The sequence below is a fragment of the Apus apus genome, chromosome 15 (assembly GCF_020740795.1).
Source record: "Apus apus isolate bApuApu2 chromosome 15, bApuApu2.pri.cur, whole genome shotgun sequence".
Classification (NCBI taxonomy): Eukaryota; Metazoa; Chordata; class Aves; order Apodiformes; family Apodidae; genus Apus; species Apus apus.
Genome location: NC_067296.1, coordinates 7,386,100 through 7,406,072, shown reverse-complemented (window position 1 = coordinate 7,406,072; position 19,973 = coordinate 7,386,100). Strand labels below are relative to the sequence as shown.

Sequence of the window (19,973 nt, the reverse complement as noted above, 5' to 3'; positions counted from 1 at the left end):
GTTTCCATCTGCTCAGTGCTTCAGGCTTCTGGGAAGGGGCTCCCACAGCCAACCTCTGCTTGTGGGGGTCAGGGACCGGTGGTGCTGGGGCTGGAGCCAGCCTGCCCTGCTGGGGCAGTGTCAGCCCCTTTGGAGCAGCCCCACAGCAGGATGGCAGCAAGGATCTGGTTAATCCCTGTGGCACCAGCCCTGGTGGAGGGGACGAGCATGTCCCTGAGCCCCTGATTTGAGGGGGGAGGGCATGGAATTTCATTGATGTTGCTGAGGCTTGCTGTGTTCAAGCAGTTGTGTGCTGGTGCTGGGAGGAAACTGGGACAGTTGCACTTCTGGGTGCTGTCTCAGCGCATTGACGTGGAGCTGGCATGCTTGCTGGCCCCCTCCTGGCTGGAAAAGCTGGAAAACTGCTTCTGGTGCCCTCTGGGGATGTGGAAGGGGAGCCCACCTTGGGCTCGTGGCTTGTGCTGGCCTGTTGCCCAGCTGGCTGTTGTGTTTGGCTCCTTGCAAACCAGGTAATGCCAGCGTGCCCTTGGTCTGCTCAAGACGGAAATGCAGGAAGAAATTCATGTTTACTGTCAGCAAATTGCCATGCTAGGTACCCACAGGGAGCCCATAGCTATTGGAGCTTATGTTTGTGTTGTGCCCTGGTTTATGTGATGCCTGGGGTAGCTCCTCGCTTCTGTCCTTCAACAACGTTTCCTCCTATGGAGCTGAAATTTTCTTGTGGCCTCAGGTTTGTGCAGAGCAGTCCAATGTAAACAGCCAGCACTGTCTTGCATCCAATATCCCTATGTCCTCCCCACACACCATGCTTGCGATTCACATCCTTGGGCTCCCAAAGCCACCTTGGAAAGTAAACTGCCAGAGACTCAGCTGATGGCACAAACACAGCAAGCTCCCTTTTTATTCAGAGCTGTTCCCCAGTGCCTGCTCACTTTTGTCCCTGCTGTGGCTGGGGTGATGCTGTGGGTCTGTCTCCTCGTGGCCATTGTGCCCTGGATGAGGCAGCCAATTGTTCTGCTGGCAGTGAGCTGGGGCCAGGGCACTGCTGGGCTGTGTGTGGGAGATGCAGGGGCTGGAGGCTCCAGGAGATGCTCTCCTATCTATGTGGATGCTTGTTGCCACTGGAGGGGTGGCAGGTACAAGGTGGTGCTTGCACGGAGGGAAGATCACTTCTGCTCACTGCTTTGCAAGGTCTTGCAAGCAGCAGCAGGGCAGAGAGCTGCGAGGCAGGCTGTGCTTTAATTATCTGCAATCATATTGGCCTCATCTTTGGAAAAAGCAGAGCTTGGCATGGGGTGAACAGTTTTGTCCTGCTCTGGAATCCAGTGTGCACATCGGCAGGTTTTTTTGCAAGGCTCATTCTTGGCGTTGAGGCTCTTGTCCTCCTGGGATAACTGCCCCGCATGCCTCTCGCCCCTCCAGACGGGATGTGCAGAAATGGGCTTGCCAGAATTATTCTGGCCATGCCTGGCCCCTGGTGTTGGAGCAAGTGCCCTCCGAGGAGCTAAGCTACAGGCTCTGAAAATGTCTTGCTAGTTTTGTGCTCTTTTGACAGGGCCTGGGAAATCAAGGGAATTCCTTCCTGCAGCTGAAAACAGTAATGCCTTTACAAGCTGCTTGCACTGCAAGTTGCTCTTGCAGCTTGATAACTCTCTGCTACAGTAGGAATTTCTTAGACCTTGGACTTGGTCCTTGTGGAGAGGGTGGTTGGTGGGAGGAGGGAGGTCAGGTTGCTTGTGTAGCTGTACTTCACTTTTCCCTTGTTGTCTCTCCAGAGGTTGGAGCCTTTTTATTTTATTTTTTTAAACTTAGTTATGCACTGGAGTCTTACTTGGTTGGATCTGATGTAGGAAATTAATGCAGAGAATTTTAATTGTTGAGTGAAAGATTGTTACCTTTGTGAGAGAGCTGTAATTCACTCTGGCTTTATTTCCTCAAAACTTACCAGGAATTACTCCTGACTGGTTGTGCAGGACAGAGGTAGCAGCATTAACCCTGAATTCCATTTATGGTGCAAGAGCTTGATTTTTCTTGGCAGGAGTGGTTTGAAAGTGATTTCTCTTCATGGTGCGTTTTGGCGGACAGCAGAGCAGCATGGTGGAGACCAGCAGCCTCTTTTGTACAGCACATTAGTGCTTTTGGTCCCTTGCAAGAATGTTACATGGCTGAATGTGGCCGATCTGGTTTGATTATCAGCTTAGAGGAGTTCCAGGGGTGAGAATGGCAAAAGATTTTGCTGTCCCTGGTTTGCCCTAAATTGAGAGGAACATGGTACAGTGAGAATTGGTTTGGTTGCCCATGGTGGTAAGGAACAGAGAAAAAGTGGTGGCCGTGGTGCTGTGAAGGGGGATGGCAGTGTGGGGACACCCACCTGGGGCTGGTGAGTCTAGGCACAGGGAGCAGGGAGGTCCTGCTGGGTGTGGGTAGCTGAGCACTGCCGGGGCAGGGACAGCACGTGAAGGTGCAACTCGGAATAATGAAACGAGGTTTGTGCTGTTGTAGCCCTGGCTTTGATCTTCTAGCTCTTCCCTCTGCAGTGTAAGAATGTGTGGTATCTTACTGTAAAATACCATCAGCACTGCCCTTCTTCATCCTCCACTCCTTGATCTGCCAAGCAGCATTTTCCAAACCTGAGGAAGGAGCTGCCTGGTTCTTCAGTGTTTCCCCTTGAGATTTTTGCAGTCATTGGATCTGACAGTGGCTGGAGGTAGTAAGAAATCCTCAAGTGCTCCTTGATACAAGAACTTGAGCTCAGGATCTCCTGTGTTACGTGTGGAGACTGGTGGTGGCTGTGGGCAACAGCTCTTTGGTAGCACTACACATTCTTCTAACACTGAGTCTCCTAAGAGGAGACTTGCTTTCACAGCGCTGCTCCTCTGCCTGCACCACCAAGGCAATGGTGCTGCAGAGCATTGGTTGGAGACCACCTTTTGGTAAAGGCTAACAAATGATAAGGTTTCTTTGAGGGCAGGTGAATTACTAGGTTTTGTTTGCCTGTAAGCACCTGTGTTGTCTGTCAGGCATGTCTGGTTTGGGTTATTTTGCTGGTGGCTCGCTGGGTGTTGCAACTGTAGAGGGCATGTGAAGAGTTCACATTTCATCCATCTCTGAAAGGCCTGGCTTGTGGAAGCTGATCAGCAGTCACAAAAGCTTCCAGGTAGTGAATTCCTGCAAATTAAATGCTTCAAAACTTCAGTGATCTGTAGTGGACCAAACCTTAAAGCAAAAACATTACTGCTGTCAGCCCAGACTTCCAGAAGATTGGGATTTGGAGGCCATGGAAGACAGGGGCTTCCTACAGCAGGCACTTGGTCACATCAGGTGGCTGCTGGCTCTGGAGATAAGGGCTCTGACACTGCTGCTTTGTTTCCTGAGCTGATTGTCTGCCTCTTTTCCAGGTGGACTCATTAATTGCATTAACTTGGGCAGCATCTGCTCTGCAGGGTATGATGAACACCCTGGGGACCACTGCTGGGAATAGAGATGAACAATTGGGGAGCTGTATGTTTGCACTTGTTCCTATTTGAATCCTGTTACTGTTGGTGGATTTTAGTATCCAAGCAGTGCATGGAATCTTCAAATGCTTAATTTTATTGAAACTTATGGGAAGACTCACAGGGTGGCATTGGTGGCCCTCAACAGGTGGTGCTGGCTGGGGCTGATGTGCTGTTGGCTGGATAAGTGTCTCTACTCTCCCTGTGGTAGCACCAATGGATGAAGGGTCTGGGAGACAAACAGTGAGAAAATCTCTCTGTGAATAGCTTTATTTTTAAAGCATCATGGTTACAATAAAACGTGTTTACTTTGACAAAACCTTTGCTGGGTTATTTTAGTAAAGTTTATTTTTGTACTGGCTTTTCCTTCTCCTTTGCATTTGATCTGTTGTTCTGACCATGGTTTTGTCTGGCAGCATTTTCCACATAGGTGCATTAGGGTGATTAATGAGTATTTGGAGGTTTTCTAGCACCTGCCCTAAATACTGTGGGTATAGACTGTGCTGTTGAAATGCAGAAAACCCCCAGCAAACGCAAATCAGAAATTTCTGAGATGTTTGTGGATGTGTTTTTTGGGGAGCGTGAAATTGAGAACATAAAAAACACTGGGGCTTTTAGCATTACCCCAGAGCTGCTAGATTTTTGAAAGAAAAGGCAGACTGAAGAGCTGAGGGTTGGTGACAGTGCCCAGCAGGAAAACCGCTCTGAGCCATCATCATCTACTACTTGGGAGGGTACCAGGGGTGACAGAGGGACAGCACATGTAACCCGCAGCCCGGTGGAAAGCATCCTGGTGGGTGTAGCTGTGATGTGGAGTGATGGACAGGGCAGTTGTGCCCATTTTCCATTAGAAAGGGAATTTTCTGGGGCTTGGTGGTCTTGCTGAAGTGAAGGGGCAGGCTGTTGTGCCTGAGGGCAGGCGACTCTGGGGCTGTGCTCTGTAGAGACTGTGGGTGTTTTGTATAAAGCCACAAGCTTTAGTGCACTGCATTTAATTCTTTGTTTTTCCAAGGCATGTAAATATTATCTCAGGGGTGCAAGAAGCTCGGGTTGAGCTCCTGCCTTGCTGCTGGCTGTGAGGGGGATTAGTGCTTGCTTGGACTGGACTTTAGCTGAGAGTGTGTGGCCATGCCTTGTGACTTCCTAAAGCTCATTTTTGTAAGTTTTTGGTTTTGAGGTGCAAAACCAACAGGCTCTTTGCAAGCCTGAGGATGCATGTGGGAGCCCTGGACTGGCAGAAACCCCATCCAGGGGATGTGTGTTCAAATAGCAACATGGATTTTTTTCTTGGGGTTGTGCCTCAGTTTCCCTACCCTCTGGGACCTTGCTGTGTTAGAAAACAGGTCTTTTCCTGACTGGTGGGTGGGTGCATGTCTGTGTGGTGCCTCCTTGGGCTCCCTGCTCCCTGTGAGACAGTAAATGGGTAAAGGTTACCTGAAAGATAAAGGTTGTGAAATGTTGTTGTACAGAGGATGTCCCTGCACATGTAATGGAAGAAAGCAAATACAGGCAAAAAGCCCCATGGCACAGCTGTAGGTTGGGCTGTGGTTTGAGCAGTCTTCATCCAGTGTTTTGTTTGCATATCTAGGGAATTTCATGGGAAAATAATTGATTTGTTTTATTTGAATGCTATCACCATACAAACAGTCAAAGGAACCTCTTGAATCCTGGCACTGCATTAGCCACCTCCTTTGCTTTGACGAGACTGGGGACCAAGCTGTCCTGAAACTTTAAATATGCTGATCTGCTGCCAAAAGGCTCCAGTGCAGGGATCAGAGGGTTACCCTGCAACAAGGAGGGTGAGCTGGTGCAGGTCTGTGTGATGCCTGTGATAAGGAAGTGTGTGCTCTTAATTTATGACATCTCCCCTCAGCAGCAGGTTGGGAGAGGCCATGTCTTGAGCAGGGTTTTGGATGGAAGGTGGTGAAAATGGCTACTTGAATGCTAATATTTATAAAGTGCCTCTAAAAAAAGATACGTACAAAGCATTCAGAATGAAAGAGGAAAGCAAACACTGCACTGCACCAGGAAGACAAGTGCTAACTGATTTTTTTTTTTTTTTTCCCTCACCTACCTGGCAGGGAAGCTGCTGGGAGTCAGCAGGTGATGCCACAGCACAGGTAAACAAACTGGCTAAAATGGCTGTATTCTGTGACAGGAAACCCTGGAGCTGTTGTGGCTTGAAAGGAGTATGGGCCATGCCCAAGGTATGTGGTGCTTTCTGCACTAGGACTGCAGCAACCTGCTTTGAGGGGAGAACAGTGGATATTAAGTCCTTTTCAGCAAACATGGGGTGCCCTTGGAGCTGGGACCCCCCTGGAGGGGCGCAGGGTGGCCCCTGGCTGCAGCAGCTCCTTCAGGAATGTGAAATGCTTCCACACATGGAGCGCACCCTTATTCTGCAGTCATTTTTTTCCCCCCTCAGTGTTTTTCCAACTCATGTCTTGCTGCCAGAGTCCATATTAATAATGCATGACTTTTTTTTTTATGGTGCTTCCTTCCCGGCGTCCCTTTCTGCTGCTGAGTCAGAGAAGATTGTTATAGCAGCAACCTCTGAAGCAGTGAAATGCCCCTGCAATGCTCAACTGCTGTCATTTATCATCCTGGCCCCTCTGCAGGCAGCCCTTTCCCTTCCCCTGCTCTGGGTGAGGATGCCAATGCCAAAAGGCTGATTCCTGCTACACCAGCTGGTGACTGGCGGGATCAGCTCTGCCGCGTCTTCCCGGCTAGTATTTCATTAAGGCGGATATTCTCTCTGTTGGCTGCTTTATTCTTGGTTTTGAAATCCTGTGAAGTTTTTTTTTCCTGATCTGCCTGAGACTGCTTTGGGATTGTGCCCAAGATCTTTTTTTTTTTTTCCCTCCTTACTAATTCTTGAACCAATTTTTTTTTTTTTTCCTCTTCCCTGTGCTCCCCCCTGAGATCCGTGCCTGGGTTTTTTAAGGTAATTGAGATGACAGAAGTCACATAATGTGTTAACATGGTTAAATTAACTCAAAATCCTTTCAGTGGCAGTTGAAACATGCCTAGCTGCTCTGGGAAGCCTTGGAGCTGCTTATGCATCATGGAGCAGGGATTTGCAGGGCTCCTGCCTCTGGGCTGGGATCAGCCCCAGGGGGTCATCTCCTCACAGAGCTGGTCCCCTCTGCAGTGTCCAAAACCTGGAGAGAAATGGGAAGCAAAAGTGATTTTCAAGGAATTTGTCTTCTAATCACTCAAATAATAAATAACACTGTGATCTTGGAGCAGATCTCTCCTGTCCCACATCCTAGCATGTTCTTCAGTTTGGGTGGGGAGCAAGATCACACAGCCTCAGCCTGGGAAAAGCATCCTTGGGGCTGGGAAACAGCATCCTAAGAGGTTTCCCCCACCCAGTGTTCTGCCTGTGTGCTTTGAAGGACTCATCTGAAGATGTATATAGTTATTCCCAGAGCCAAGCAGGAGAGGAGTGGGGCTTTCTTGAGACAGAGTGGGTTTTTTTGCCAGACTTCCCAAACTGCCTCGTTCTGCTGTGTCCCACTGTTGGGGATGGCACCAGCATGTGTGCACTCACACTGGGCTCTGCGCTGGCAATTGCAGGGAGGTCACTGGCGACATGGCAGGGAAGTGGTGCTGCTTTTCCGTGTCACAGCTGACCAGGGCTGACTGGAGCAGCCCAGTGGCAGTGCTGCTCTTGGAGGTGGGAAATGTGTGTGTGAGACTGACCCTGGTTGCACACCTCCATCTCGCCTGGAGTCAGGCTCTTGGCTATTGAAAAGCCAGGGTAGTCGCTGTTGTGGCATGCATCCCACTCGGCACCCAGGCCTTTCTACTGAGGCTCTAGAGATGGTGTGCTACTGACTCATTCCTCCCAAGGAAGGGGAAGCACAATCCATACGACATGAAGTTCCCCCAAAGCTGTAGTGCAGCCTGGCCCTGAGGGACACCTTGGTGCTGCAGGCAGCCCCGCTTGCCTGGACATGAACCGCAGTGCCACCCGCAACTCGTGAGATGAGCGACTTCCTTCTCGGCTAACAAGATTTAGGTGGATTATGCTATGTATTTAATCAAGGGCTAAGCTTATTGCCTCATTTGAAATGGATCAAAGCCCTTGAAAATGCCAGCCTGGAGACCAGCTACTGAGCAAGAATCTTACTCGGCTGCATTTGTGAGTGGTGAGGCTTGCTTTTGAAGGACCTGGGTAGCTCAGCAGGCTGGTCTCAGACCATGACAGTGATGAAATGCAGAACCAGATGGGAAAGTTTTAAGTGATGGGAAATTAGGAGCAGGCAAATGTTGTTAGTTGTTCAGAAACCCGGAGTATTTGGGGGAAGAAGTCATTCTCTTCTAGCTCTCAGTTTGCAGCCATGTTTTCAGATATATAAAGCTCCATGCTGGCAGATATGGGAGCTGCTCTGGCTTTTAGCAGTCTGGCTTTCACCTTCTAGAAGAGCAGCTTTGATTTTCATGTGAGCTTGTGTAGCTCTGCAGCAGGGACCAGACTCCAGTGCTTTCCCAGGCAGCCCCCAGCCCCTTGCACTGGTCATCAACAGCACTGGAGCTCACAGGGGTCTCATCTTCTCTTGTCCCTGTCCTCACAGCAGTGTTATCCTGGGACTTTGCAAGATTTTGGTTGCAGAGGAATAGAGCAGAAGGTGCTCCTTGCTGCTCTCTTAGCCTAGAAGCACCCTCTCAGGGCCCTAGCCTTGGCTGTGGGTTGGGAGCCCATGTCTGGCATCAAGATCTGTTCCACCCATGTCCAGGGCCAGCAGGTTGCCAGCTGTGGGGTTCCCACTGGGCTTGAGCAGGTGATGCCCTGCCTGCAGCTCAGCCCAGAGAGGGGCTGCCTGGCCCCTGCCTGCTCCCTGGCAGTGAGATCAGTGCCCAGGGTGGAACAGGGATAGGTGTTACAACAGCAGCAGATCCGTGTGTTATTTCTGTGTGCGTGCCGAGGTGGGAGGAAGGAAGTTTTGCCATCAGCAGATACTGAGGCAAGTTTAAAATGACTTCCCAGTGAAGAGCTGTTGTGGTTGCCAGGGTCTGCCTGGAGTGGTAGGGCAGGGTGCACAGCTACCTCCTTCTTCCATGGTTAGGAGCTTTTTGCTGTGAGTGCTGGTGGGTGCCCTGTCCCCATGTCCGTGTACTGCGAGCACGTCCTGCACCACTTTATCTGCATGTGGTGAGCTGTCCCAGCTGAGTGAGCTGTTTAAAGTACATTGGCTATTCAAATCACCTTTCCTTTCTTGAAAAGAGAAGTTTATTCCAGTAACCAACTTCCGTTTCACTGCCATTCAACGTAAGGGGAGCAGCTGCAGCTCATGACTCCTGCTCTGTGAATGTGACTGTGGGCACTGTCTGCAGAACAGAGAGCAACCCAACCAAATGGCTTGCCTGGAGGAGTCTGTGCTGCAGAACAGATCCTGGTGACTTCTGCTTTGAGGTGAACATGAGCAGGTCTTGTGCAGCAACAGGTGCCTGTTCTCCCTGCAGCATCCCCTTTGCTTAAAGCAGAGTTGGGGCTTTGCAGACTTCTCTCCCCTCTGAGGTCCTGCTCAGACCTTTTTGTGGTTTTGCCTCACCGCATGCTGCAGTGGAAATAACCCCAAAGTAAATGGAGAGGGACAAATTCAGCTGCATGCCCCCTGTGCCACAAGTGTGGGAGTCCCTCGTTCATGCTCTCCTGGATGTGGCTTGAGCCCTCCTGCAGAGCTGGCAGAGCTTCTTGTGTGACATCTAGGTGCAAAGTGTTCCCATGTTTAATTTATGGCTAATCAAACCTGCAAATGAGGCTTTGCCTCAGTTCTCCTCCATCCCAAGCCCATTATGCATCCTCCTGCCCTAGCTTGCATTTGTAATTACAGGCAAGGATTGGTCAAGCATCCGTTTGTGTTTCAGAAGCCTGAGTAGGCTTCGTAGCTTGCAATCATCCTCTCAGCTTTCCGGTGTCTTGGGTCATATAAAATGGTCCTACAATTTCTTAAGTGGGAGTTGGATGTGAGAGGGGACAGAAATTGTAAGCTGGCACCTCTGAGCTCTATGTACAGTCACAGGGAGTGCAGGGAAGCCCATTCTGGGATCACCACAGCTTCAGGTGAGCACAGGGGCTTTACTCTCTGCATTTGAGACCAGAAGCCCAGGGCAGGGAGATGCCACAGGGACTGGCACTGCCTCTGTGCAGAAGGTGGCCAATGTTTCCTTTTAGAGGTTTTATTTTTGAGCCATCCAACCCTCCTCGTTTGCACACTGAGCATCCCTTTAGGCTTTGTCATCTCACCCTTCCTCTGCTTGGGGATCAGGATGTGCAGGAGGGTGCCAGCATGCTTCTGGCTTTCCCAGAGCCCACCCTTGTGCTGTGGTGGCAAAGGGCTGAGCTGCTCCCCAGCTCTCCCTGACTTGCCTTTGCCCACCGAGGTCCTGTCTGCAGGTGGTGGTAGGAGCTGGAACAGCCCATGAGCACTTTGTGCCTGTGCCGGACCTCGATGAGCTCCTGGAGCCACTGTGTCTAAACCTTGCTCCTGAACCCAAACTGAGGGATGTGCCCTCCTGTTGGAAATTAATTCCCTCTTTGTTTGTCGAGTCCTGCCCCCTTATCCCAGGGGTTTGTGCATCAGGCAGGCCAGGCCTCCTGTTCCCAGCGTGCTTTATCTTTTCCGAGGTAGCTGAATGTCTGACTCCTGTTTGCAGAGCTTGACTTCTGGGTGTGGACAGCCTGGAATTGATTAGTTTATTTCCCTCCACGCCACTGGCCTGTTGCTCATATCAATGAGCAAGTTTGTCAGATCCCTTGGTAAACATAACTCTCTTTAAGAAACTTCAGCTGCTGCTGTGTGTGAGGAGCTGAAAGGTGTTTCTGTGGAGGAGTGGGGTAGAAGGAGAGTTTGTTTGCTGTTCCCTGATGTATGCCCATGTGTGCTTGTCCCTCTCAAGGGCTGTGAGGGGGGTTGATGATACGGAAGAACATCATCTTGGAAATTCCTAAGCAGTTGCAGAGCCACCAGGCGGATAAGAGCTCAGCAGCCAGGCTGAATGCCCAGTGCCCCATCCCCACAGCCTTCTCTTATCACTGAATTTACACCAGGTTTTTCCCCTGTGTATATAAACCCAGTAAAACCTGTGGGAGTGGAAGTCTGGGGACCACAAGCTTTCCATTCCTTGCAGTCAGCGATGTCACCATTGCCCTGTGGTTACAGCTTGGGGCTGTGGATGCTCTTATCCCTTGCTGAGCTCACTTACCTAATAGCCTTGTTTCTGCTTATCTAGGATTAATATGTAACTTAATGTTAGCGTGTTAGGCACAGTTCTGTGAGTGTGGTGCTCATGGTAAAGGGTGGTGCAAACCTGGCTTCTGATGCCAGGGCACTTTATTTTCCCCCTTCCTGTGATAAGGCTTAGGGGTTTTCTGTGCCTGGCACCGCGGTGGGTGGCAGTGCTGCTAGTAAATGTTTGTCATGGCTGGGCAGGAGGGACAAGTCAGCAGAGGGAGGGAGAGGAGGGTGATCCTGTGGAAAGCCGCAGTGCTTCTCTGTATGGCTGATCCCAGAGAGGGGTCTGGCATGTGCTGAGCACCAGGGTCTGGTACCGAAGCACATGGCAGAACTCTGTGGGATGGAGAGAAGGGTTTTCCATTGTCCCCTATTCAAGGCATCCCAAACACACTCTCTTGCCATGGCTTTTCTGCTGACACCCAGGAAGGCGTCACGCAGGCTGTGATGTGTAGTCTCTTAGTTAAGAGCTAAATAAATTCATAGATAGAGGGATGAATTATCTCCAATGAAGTCATTCTGTACTCTGGGAATGGAATTGGTTGATTTATTTACAGCAGCTGTACTACCTGTTTGCTTGATGGGTGGAAGAGAACCTATCAAAAATGTTAGGTGTTCCAAGGCTACCTAGCTTGTAACAAAGCTAATAAATGTCTTAGGACATCATAGTTCCTACAAAATCCCATAGGTAATGGTCTGTATGGTGGAACTTCAAAGTTGCGTCCTCTTGATAGCTTTTTCATCCTGTACAAACACAGCAGCTGTACTGACTCTTTGCAGCACAGTCTTTAATTATTGCAGACAAGAACAACTCTGTAATCGTACTGCAGAGGCCAAGCTGCTGTGGGTCTTAATGGCACTGTATGGTGAAAGTACCCTTGGCAGGGAGCTCCAAGCTGCTGCCTTTTAAAATCTGGGACAACAATAATCCCACACGATAAAAAAGTTCTCCAAGCTGAAATTTTTCAAGGAGTTGAAAGGGCTGACAGGCTCTCCAGCAGATGAGCCAGGCAGATGCATGGGATGGTGGTGGGACTGGCAGTGCTCCTTCTCTGACTGCTGAAACGGCTGCTTGCCTAGTACCTGGCAACAGTTAGGAAGGAAATCACAACAGAACAGTCTTGGAATATTGCAACAGAAGGGACTTTCCTTAGCTGGAATCTCCACAGTGTAGATCGTGCTTGATGCAAAGCAGCATTTATACTTGCAGAGCTGAAGCCTTTGCAGGACACTATTTTCCCTAGCAGGTGCTGGCTGCAGTATTGCAGCATGTGCTTCTGCTGAGTCTGGGCTCTTTAAGCCAACGAGGAGCTGAAACACCCAACTTCAGGTCAGGCAAGAGCCTGTGGCTTCTGGTGGTGGGCATTGCCCTGCCGATGGGAGCAGTGATGCTGTGGTGTGGTGCTTGGGTATTGCCAGAGTCAACGCCTTAGTGGGGGCAGAGGGTTGTACTCTGCAACCTGCTTTGCACCTCCCATGGGGTGGTTTGTGGTGATTGTTTCCACCAGCACATCCTGCCCTTCTGAGGTTGGAGTCATGAAGCAGCCAGTGGCTTGACGCAGGCAAGCCCACCGCGGGGGCGAGTATCTTTGCCTCAGGTTTTGCTGTTCCAGTGGCAAGAAGCAGGTCCCCTGGGATGCATACATCATGGGCAAAGTAGGCAGGGAGCAGGACTTTTCCCCATGCTGATTTTTTTCAGAGACAAAGAACATGTAAATAAGAGCTGGACCATGCTTTAGCCATAAATGGCAGTGAAAGATGTGCTGCGGGTCTTGCTGAATTAAGCGAAGAACAAATGCTGTCCTGGATGCTGTAACCACAAATCCTGTGCCTGCATTTAAGCCTGACGAGTGGGAAAGTGATTTGTTTAATGCATATTAACTGGGATGGTCCAGTCTGGTGTAAGAGGCAAGCCACTGACCAGAAACAACATCTCAGACCATCTCGGAACTGCTCAGTTGCAGCAAGCATGAGGCTGTACATGTGATAAGCCTTTTTGTTCAGCCATGCTGAACTTGTAAAATATGCTTGAAAAATCAGGTCTTTGTCTGCTTTTTGGGAATATCCTGAACAACAGTCCCATTCTCTTTTCCTCCATAAAAGTCAGGGTATTAAAGCTTCAGACAGTGCAGCTTGTAAATCCATGATTCTGTTGTTTTTCTCTTGACAATTTTATACTCTCTAATGGGTATAGTTAATCTCCTATTGGAAGGCTAACAAACTAGTAATTGCAGAATCTATTTAAATAGTGTGTGATGTATATAGAAATTTTAAATACAAATCCAGCCTCTGTTCTCTGCAGTGGTCTGCCTGTATTCTCAGTTGTTTCAACTGCTGACAGACAGCCCTGATAAAAACACCTGGCTGAATGCATTTCCTGGGCAGTGCACTCCACATGTCCCCTTTTTTTCCTGCACATCCTAAAGCTGCTTGTTTGATGAGTAGGATGCCCAGGTTGGTGCTGGGGGTTGCCTGCAGCAGAGGATTTCCTTTCTCTCCTGCAGCTGTGCTGATTCCCATGACCCTGGAGAAAAGGAGCAGTCCTGAGCAGCCCACATCCTTCCCTGCCTTCCTGCTTCAGGGGCAGCACTGGGGAGTATCTGTTTGCTCCTCCTCTCCCTTGCTTGCCCAAGTTTTCACATAAGCCTTATTTATTATTTTTTTAACTGAAGCTCTCCCTTTGTTTCCTCATCCTGATCCTGCATGAGCATCAGGCTCGGGTGTCAGGGTTCCTGCTGCTTCGAGATGGTGTCCAGGGTGCAGGAATTTCCACCACTTTGTCTCCTAATGAACAAACTCTGACCTGTCAGTGTTTGCTGTTGGTAGCCAGCAGCAGCCTGCCAGTGCTGCCCGCCTGAGAGGTTAGCAACCATTTCCCTCTGCCTGCTGAAGAGCCTTTTATTGTGCATTTAACTGTGCGGTGCCCACGAGTGCCCAGCAACTGCTGGGCTTTTATGCTCTGTGTGCAGAGAAATCTGCTGGCAGCTGATGCTCTTTTTCTCCTTGGAAGTGTTTTTGCTGACCCTGGCACAGGGAGGTGAGATGGGGAGGGCAGGCTGGCCCTCCACAGGGAGAGCTGCCCGTGGCTGCAGAGAGGGAGGGATGGAGGATAAACAGGAGATGCAGTTATGTGCAATTGCATCTCCTGAACAGCAATTAAAGTAGGAGAGTCTGAATCTCGATAGGAAGGGTAATATTTAACTTGGGCATATGCTTGTTATGCTCTGTGCTCCAGCCTGCACATGCTGCTACGCCTGTCCTCACAAAGAGGAATTGCAGTAAAGCCTGGGAGTTGAGCTGCTCTTGGGATCTGCAAGGCCCTGTGGGATCTTATAGCTATTCTCAGCATTACTGCCCTGGTGCATGGGTAAGCTGTGCCCTCTTTTCCAGTACTTAAAGGGTGGCTACCAAGAAGATGAAGACTCCCTTTTTATAAGGGATGCTCCTCCTGGAGCATCCTCTGCCTGGAGCTGGGTGCTGGGAGCACTGGCACTGGGCTAGCCACTGTCCTGGTGGATGTGACTGTGCCCAGGTGACCTGGGGTTCAATCTCACCATAAACCTTGGCTGTTGTTGAGGTGCAGAACTCCTTCTGTGGGGGCTTTAGTGCTGCTAGAGCTCCTTGAGTTCCCTTGGCTTTCTGAGTTTTCCCACGTGTCCAGAGCACATCATGCTTCTCGTGCTAGGTATCCTAAAATTGGTGTAGTGCTCTTCAAAGGGAGTTGCACAAACACCTTAGCTCAGCCAGCTGTGGGATTGCAACCAGAAGTGGCCATCTTTAAATGTGTATATTAAAAATTTAGGCACTATTAGAATAATCAGAATTTTCTTCCCCCTTGCTGAAGCCTCCCCAGGGTTATTTTTGTGCTACAACAGTTCAGGTGCAGATTCTCCATACACAGGTTTTGACCAAGCATCACTGGAGTCTCCCATCTCCCTGCTTGCTCCATGCACTTGCAGACTGTGAACTTGCCAGTTTTGGGGACGGATGGTTTGTAATTACCAGCTTAGTGCTGCTGCTGCACTGTTAGTTCTTTGACCACTTAACGTATCAAATTGTTCCTTCCTGTGCTATTCGTAGGTTGTGCCAGTGACAGCATTAATGCTAAATTCTGTAAAACTAAGAGGAACTTCTTATTTAATTGTTCAGGCACTCTGTACATCTGGGGAATGTGGTGCCACTGGAAGGGTAATAGAGACAGAGGTTTCATGGTGTATTAGCAATGGGATGCTGCTGTGTTTCCTAGTTAGGCTGTTTATGACTTAAGAATGTCATAACTGTCTGTCGCTTCCTTGGAGGCTTCGTTTGATTAAACCCCTTTGTGTTGCTAATGCTAGTGGAGCTGAATTGATGCTGGGATCTGCTGGGAGAGCTTAGAAAAGAGGCTTTACCTAGACATGACTGTTGGTTTGGCTGTGTCTGGGCCCAGCAGGAGGTGTTTGCAGTAGGCAGGATCTCCCAGCCCTGGCAGGGTGTTGGGGTGACCCAGGCCCCACCCTGGCTGCTTGCAGGACCTTCACCCCTTTCAGAGCTTTTGTCACGTCTCCCACATGCAGCCATCCCACAGGCTCTGCTGAAGCTTCCGAACGTCTGGCAAAGGGATTTGTTCAGTCCCTGTTGTACGTTGGTTTCTGATGGTGCTGTTGAGGTGGGTGCACCTGGGGCAGGACAGGGACTGGTGGTGGCTGCCCTTGCTGGAACAGGGTCCAGCTGCTCCAGAGCCCTGGTTCTGGCAGGAGAAGGCTGCATGTTGCAGTGGGACCGTGATAAACTCATCAACAGCCCCTCTTGTGCTCCTGCAGCACTGGTGAGCTAAGGAATCAGGAGAAATGCTGAGTGTGCTAAAGTGGAGGAAGACCTGCTGCTTCCTGAGGAAGGCCTGGCTGCTGTGCTGGATGCTGCTGCTGCTGCAGACAAGCAGGGCTGCTGTGAACCACCTGCCCCCTCTTCCTGACCCCAGCCCTGGGGCCTGTCTCCTGGCACGGGGCTCAGGGGACGTGCCATCCCCTGTGGAGGGAGGTGCTGGAGCAAGGTCCTTCCACAGATGGTGGAAAGGTCAGAAGCAAGATATGTCAGGTCTGTCCCCTTCCTGTGTCTGTAACTGGTGTGGATCACGCTCAGACCTCTTCTGAATCAGCTCCTGAGCTGCAAATTATCCTACTGCCTCTTCTAGTACATATCATCACAGTGAAATTAATTTTCCATGAGAGAGTCAGCTGTTTCTTGATTGGAGTGCTTTGAAAATATCAACAGAGAAATGATTACAGGAAGCCTTCAGCACTCATTTATATAATTGGACTTTACCTTCCTGGTTGAAGTTGTTGCATCCACTGCTGGCTTGGATGAGCACTTGCACTCCCTGTTGCTTATGAGCAGAGATGTTGGGATGCAGCATCCTGAGGGGGGCACCAGCCCTGGGCTGCAGCTGTGTGCCTCTGCTCCAGCTGGTGCCAAGCTGTAGGTCAGATACCATGGTTTCTACGTGTCTAAATCCCAGCAGGGTAGACTTGTCCTTTAACGGTTTAATGAATAATCTTAAGGCAGTAATTTGGGAAAATGGATTCTTACATTTTGCTGATTCATATTCTGCGTGGGTATTGAGGGTCTGCTGGAAATTTGTAGGAAAAGGGGCATCTACTCCCCAAACTCATAGCAGCTAAAATCCCTCTGCTGTCCTTGTCCCACTGCTCAGTGGCTGTGGCCTGTGTGTGTTCTGAAGTGCTCTGTGCTCAAATGGAATAAAGGCAGAAGGCCAATGTAATTTCTGAGATCATCCTGTGTGATTAGATATAAATTGCCTATATCTTGCAACATGGAGAATTTCTTTTTGGCTGAGCCCTGCTTCAGGTCAAGTGGTTGGGTGCACGTTCCTGCCCTGGCAAGGGCAGCAGAGGGGATGCTCAGCATCTCCTTCCTCCTCTGATGGTGGCTCCAGCACTAATTAATTTAAGCACCGTGTGGGTATGAAGAGTGAAATGTTTTCCATTATGTGTTTTAAATCCGTTTTTCTGACCCAAATCAATGGCATGTTCTGGATAAGCATGGGGTTTGTGAAGCCGATCGCATGGTGGTGACTCATTTTGGGGGCAGGAGAAGGAGGTCTTATCCCTAAGCTGGGGTTTGTGGGGTCATGGGGGTTTCTGGGTGTTGGGTGTGTGGGATGTTGATGGCACAGCTCATCCGTGCCCAGGTATCTCCTTAATCATCAGAGTAAAGGGGTTAATACATGAAGAGGCAACTGCTGCCTTAAACAAAGCTGGTGCTGTTTATGCTGGCACTCTCCTGGGATGGTGGCTGCTGTGACAGTCTGCTCAGGATTCCCAGAGCAGCTCGGCCAGCCCTGCCTGGCAAGCCGTGTCATGTGCTGTGCCCAGGCCCTGCTCCGTCTGCCTGCTGAGGCAGCGCCGAACAAGCGGCACTTTCACTGCGCCCGACAAACCTCCCTGCTCCTTAATCCAGGCAGGATTGGAGGCTGATTTGTGTCTCTCGTTTTTTCATGCTTCATCAAGCCTGGCTCTGCTTTCTCCAGCAAGTAGAAGGCATAATGAAGGAGACAGTGAAATTACTTGTTCAGCATCAGCGAGTTGTGCCTTGCCACTGACTCCAGCTCCATGAAAGCTCTGGGAAGTGCAGGCTTGCTGCCCCCCCTTCCCTTATAAGCAGCCTGCTCCTGATAAACATCTCAACTCAGTGGCTTCAGCTGCCCTTCACTCCATGCAAAGAGGAGAGGAGCTGTGTCCCTGCTCTCGGTTAGTCTTTTGGTTTCTGGGAGGGCAGCCGGGCAGTCTCTGACCCTCACGGTTTGCTGGTGGTGGAGGTGAGGCTGTGCAGTGCTGCTCTCCCCCGAGCTCTGCTGTGCTTGCTGTTCCCGTTGCTGGATGTGTTGGTTCATGCTGTTTCCTGGTACAGAGCCTCACAGTACTTCTGGCTGCAGCTTGGGGTGGATGCTGTCACTGGGGCAAAATGTTGTAAATATGTCCTTAGGAGCTCAAGCATCAACTCTTAACCATGTTGCCTTTTGCAACCAAGGCAGAGCTCTGATGTGGGCTGCTGAGCTGAAGAAGTTGCCCAACCCTTGTAGTGGTCATCTAGGAGACCCACCCTCTGCCTGGTCTGCACAGGCAGGTTGGGACAGAGCTGCCCCAACCCCAAGGCCATGCCAGCCCGATGGCAGCGCTCACTTTTCACCACTAACCCCCAAGTAGCCTTTTTTTTTTTTTTTTTTTTTAATTCCCCCAGCAACTGCCATTTCCCTCAGTCCTGGTTGGCAGCTGCCAGGCAGTGCTGGGGCTGTGATGGAGAAGGATGCTGGGGCTGGACTGCTGGTGCTGGGAGGTGATGCGAGCTTGTGCTGAGCTCTGAGCAGGAGTCCAGAGTGTGAGCATATGGAAGCTTTAGGGCTGGATGTGAGGCTTTGCATGGAGAAATTCAGCTACATTTGTTTCTGGCCTGCAGTACCACATCAAAATGCCAACTTCTCCTGGATCCTTAGCCCCTGGGGATCTGCTAGAGCGAATCTCCCATCTTTCTGAGCAGGAGCAGCCCTTGCTGCCTCTCACTGTCATTGCAACAGGAGTATCTTGCCAAGAAACTGCACCTGAGCACAGGTTTGTTTTGTAGCTCTCACTAACTGACCTGGTGGTTGTTCTGGGTTGCAGAGCTGGCTTCAGAAGAGCTGGGACAGCAAAGTGGGTTTAGGTGCAGCTGTGGCTGAGGCAGGTCCTGCTTGTTGGTGGTGTAACTGCTGGCTTAAGGTGCCATTGCTGGCTCCACCATGAAAGGTAGATGTATGGGAAGGGTGAGGCTGGAAATGGGCTCTTAAAAATCCATTTCAAGCCATTTAGTTGCCAAACACTTAATACAGCTGACCCCCTTCTTGCTGAAAATCTGGTGATTCCCCAGGCTGAGCACGGTGGGGTGGCTCTGGGCATGGTGTGTGGCCTCCATTGCCCTTTCAAGTATTTCCTTAGCTGCATGAAAACAAGATATGGTTGGGATTGGGAAATGCATCTGGGCAGGCTCTTCCAGAGGCTGACTCAGTGTGGGTGTGGAAGGGGACAGGGGGACAGTGTGTCAGTGTGTGGACCCATGGGGGGTGTTTGGGGGCACCCTTGCTCTCTGACAGCAGTGCCACCTCGGGGTGCCCTGTCTAATCTGCACTACTGGTGGCTGCCGTGGTGACTGTACCTTGGCTCTGGCAGCTGCCTGTTTCAGGCTGTTGCAGCTTGTGATACACCTGCTGTTGAAATGATCTCTCTGTTAGGGATGATTCCTGATGACTTTCTATTGCTACTGCCCTGCTCTGTGCGGTTTCTCTTTTGTTTCCTTGGCCTGGTGCCTTCTTCACCCCTCCTGGAGTGTCTTTTGACCTGTTTTTTAGTTACTAGTGCAGAATTGGCCTTTTAGATCTCCTTATTTTCAAATAATTTTTTTTTTTCTTGTTTAGCATAACACGTGACTGCAGTGGGGCTGTGGCTGGTACTGTGATGCTGGCGAGGGGTGCTGCTGTGTGCCATCCCCATGGGTGGCCATCCTGCTGTCCTGCTGCTGGTGACATAGGGCTGTGCCTGCCACTCTTCTTTAGGGCTGGTCCTTGCTAGCACTGGGTGTCAGCTTCAGCTGAAACCTAAGGAGGTTCAGCTTCAGCTGTGCCAGGGCACGGAGTCAGCAGGAGAGGAGGGGGGAAGGAACCTGCCTGGTGGAGGAGACTGTCCCCAGGAGCCCAGGGGGCTTGTGCTGCAAAATGCTGCCTGCTCTGGGATGTGTGGATTGCCAGTGGGATGTTTTTTGTGGTGCCCTTTGAGGTGCCTCTGCCAAGCAAGCATCAACCCTTGGCGCTGCAGTCTAGGAACAAATGCCGGTCTCCAGGCGTGCAGCTTAGTTTCCTGTTATAGTGATGTTTCCCAATTAAACCTTCCTACTTAAGCAGCAGAAGGAATTGTTGTTTAAGCTGCAATCCTGTGTTACAGTCTGCATCGTCAGGCCTGGCTGGGTACATTCCCCTTAGGAACCAGCCAGGGTTCCAAACGTGCCTTACGCCTCCGCTTCCCTGCTCTGTGCCCTTCCCAGTTCCCATCGGGCAACTGAGGCGCATGTGACCCAGGGATCCTCCTGGCAGCAGGGAGCTGAAACCAAACAGGAGGCTGGGAGCGGTTCCAACAGACTCCTGTTTCTCTTTCCTACAAAAGCTGATGCTAATGAAAATTTTCCCTTTTTTTTCTTCCCCCCTCCCCCCCCC

General features: G+C 50.4%; 1 protein-coding gene across 2 annotated transcripts in view; it reads left to right on the top strand.

The window, feature by feature from the left end:
• Positions 1-19,973, top strand: part of B4GALT5 (beta-1,4-galactosyltransferase 5) — a 48,698-nt gene that overhangs the window by 16,977 nt on the left and 11,748 nt on the right. The gene's annotated exons all lie outside the window — the stretch shown is intronic.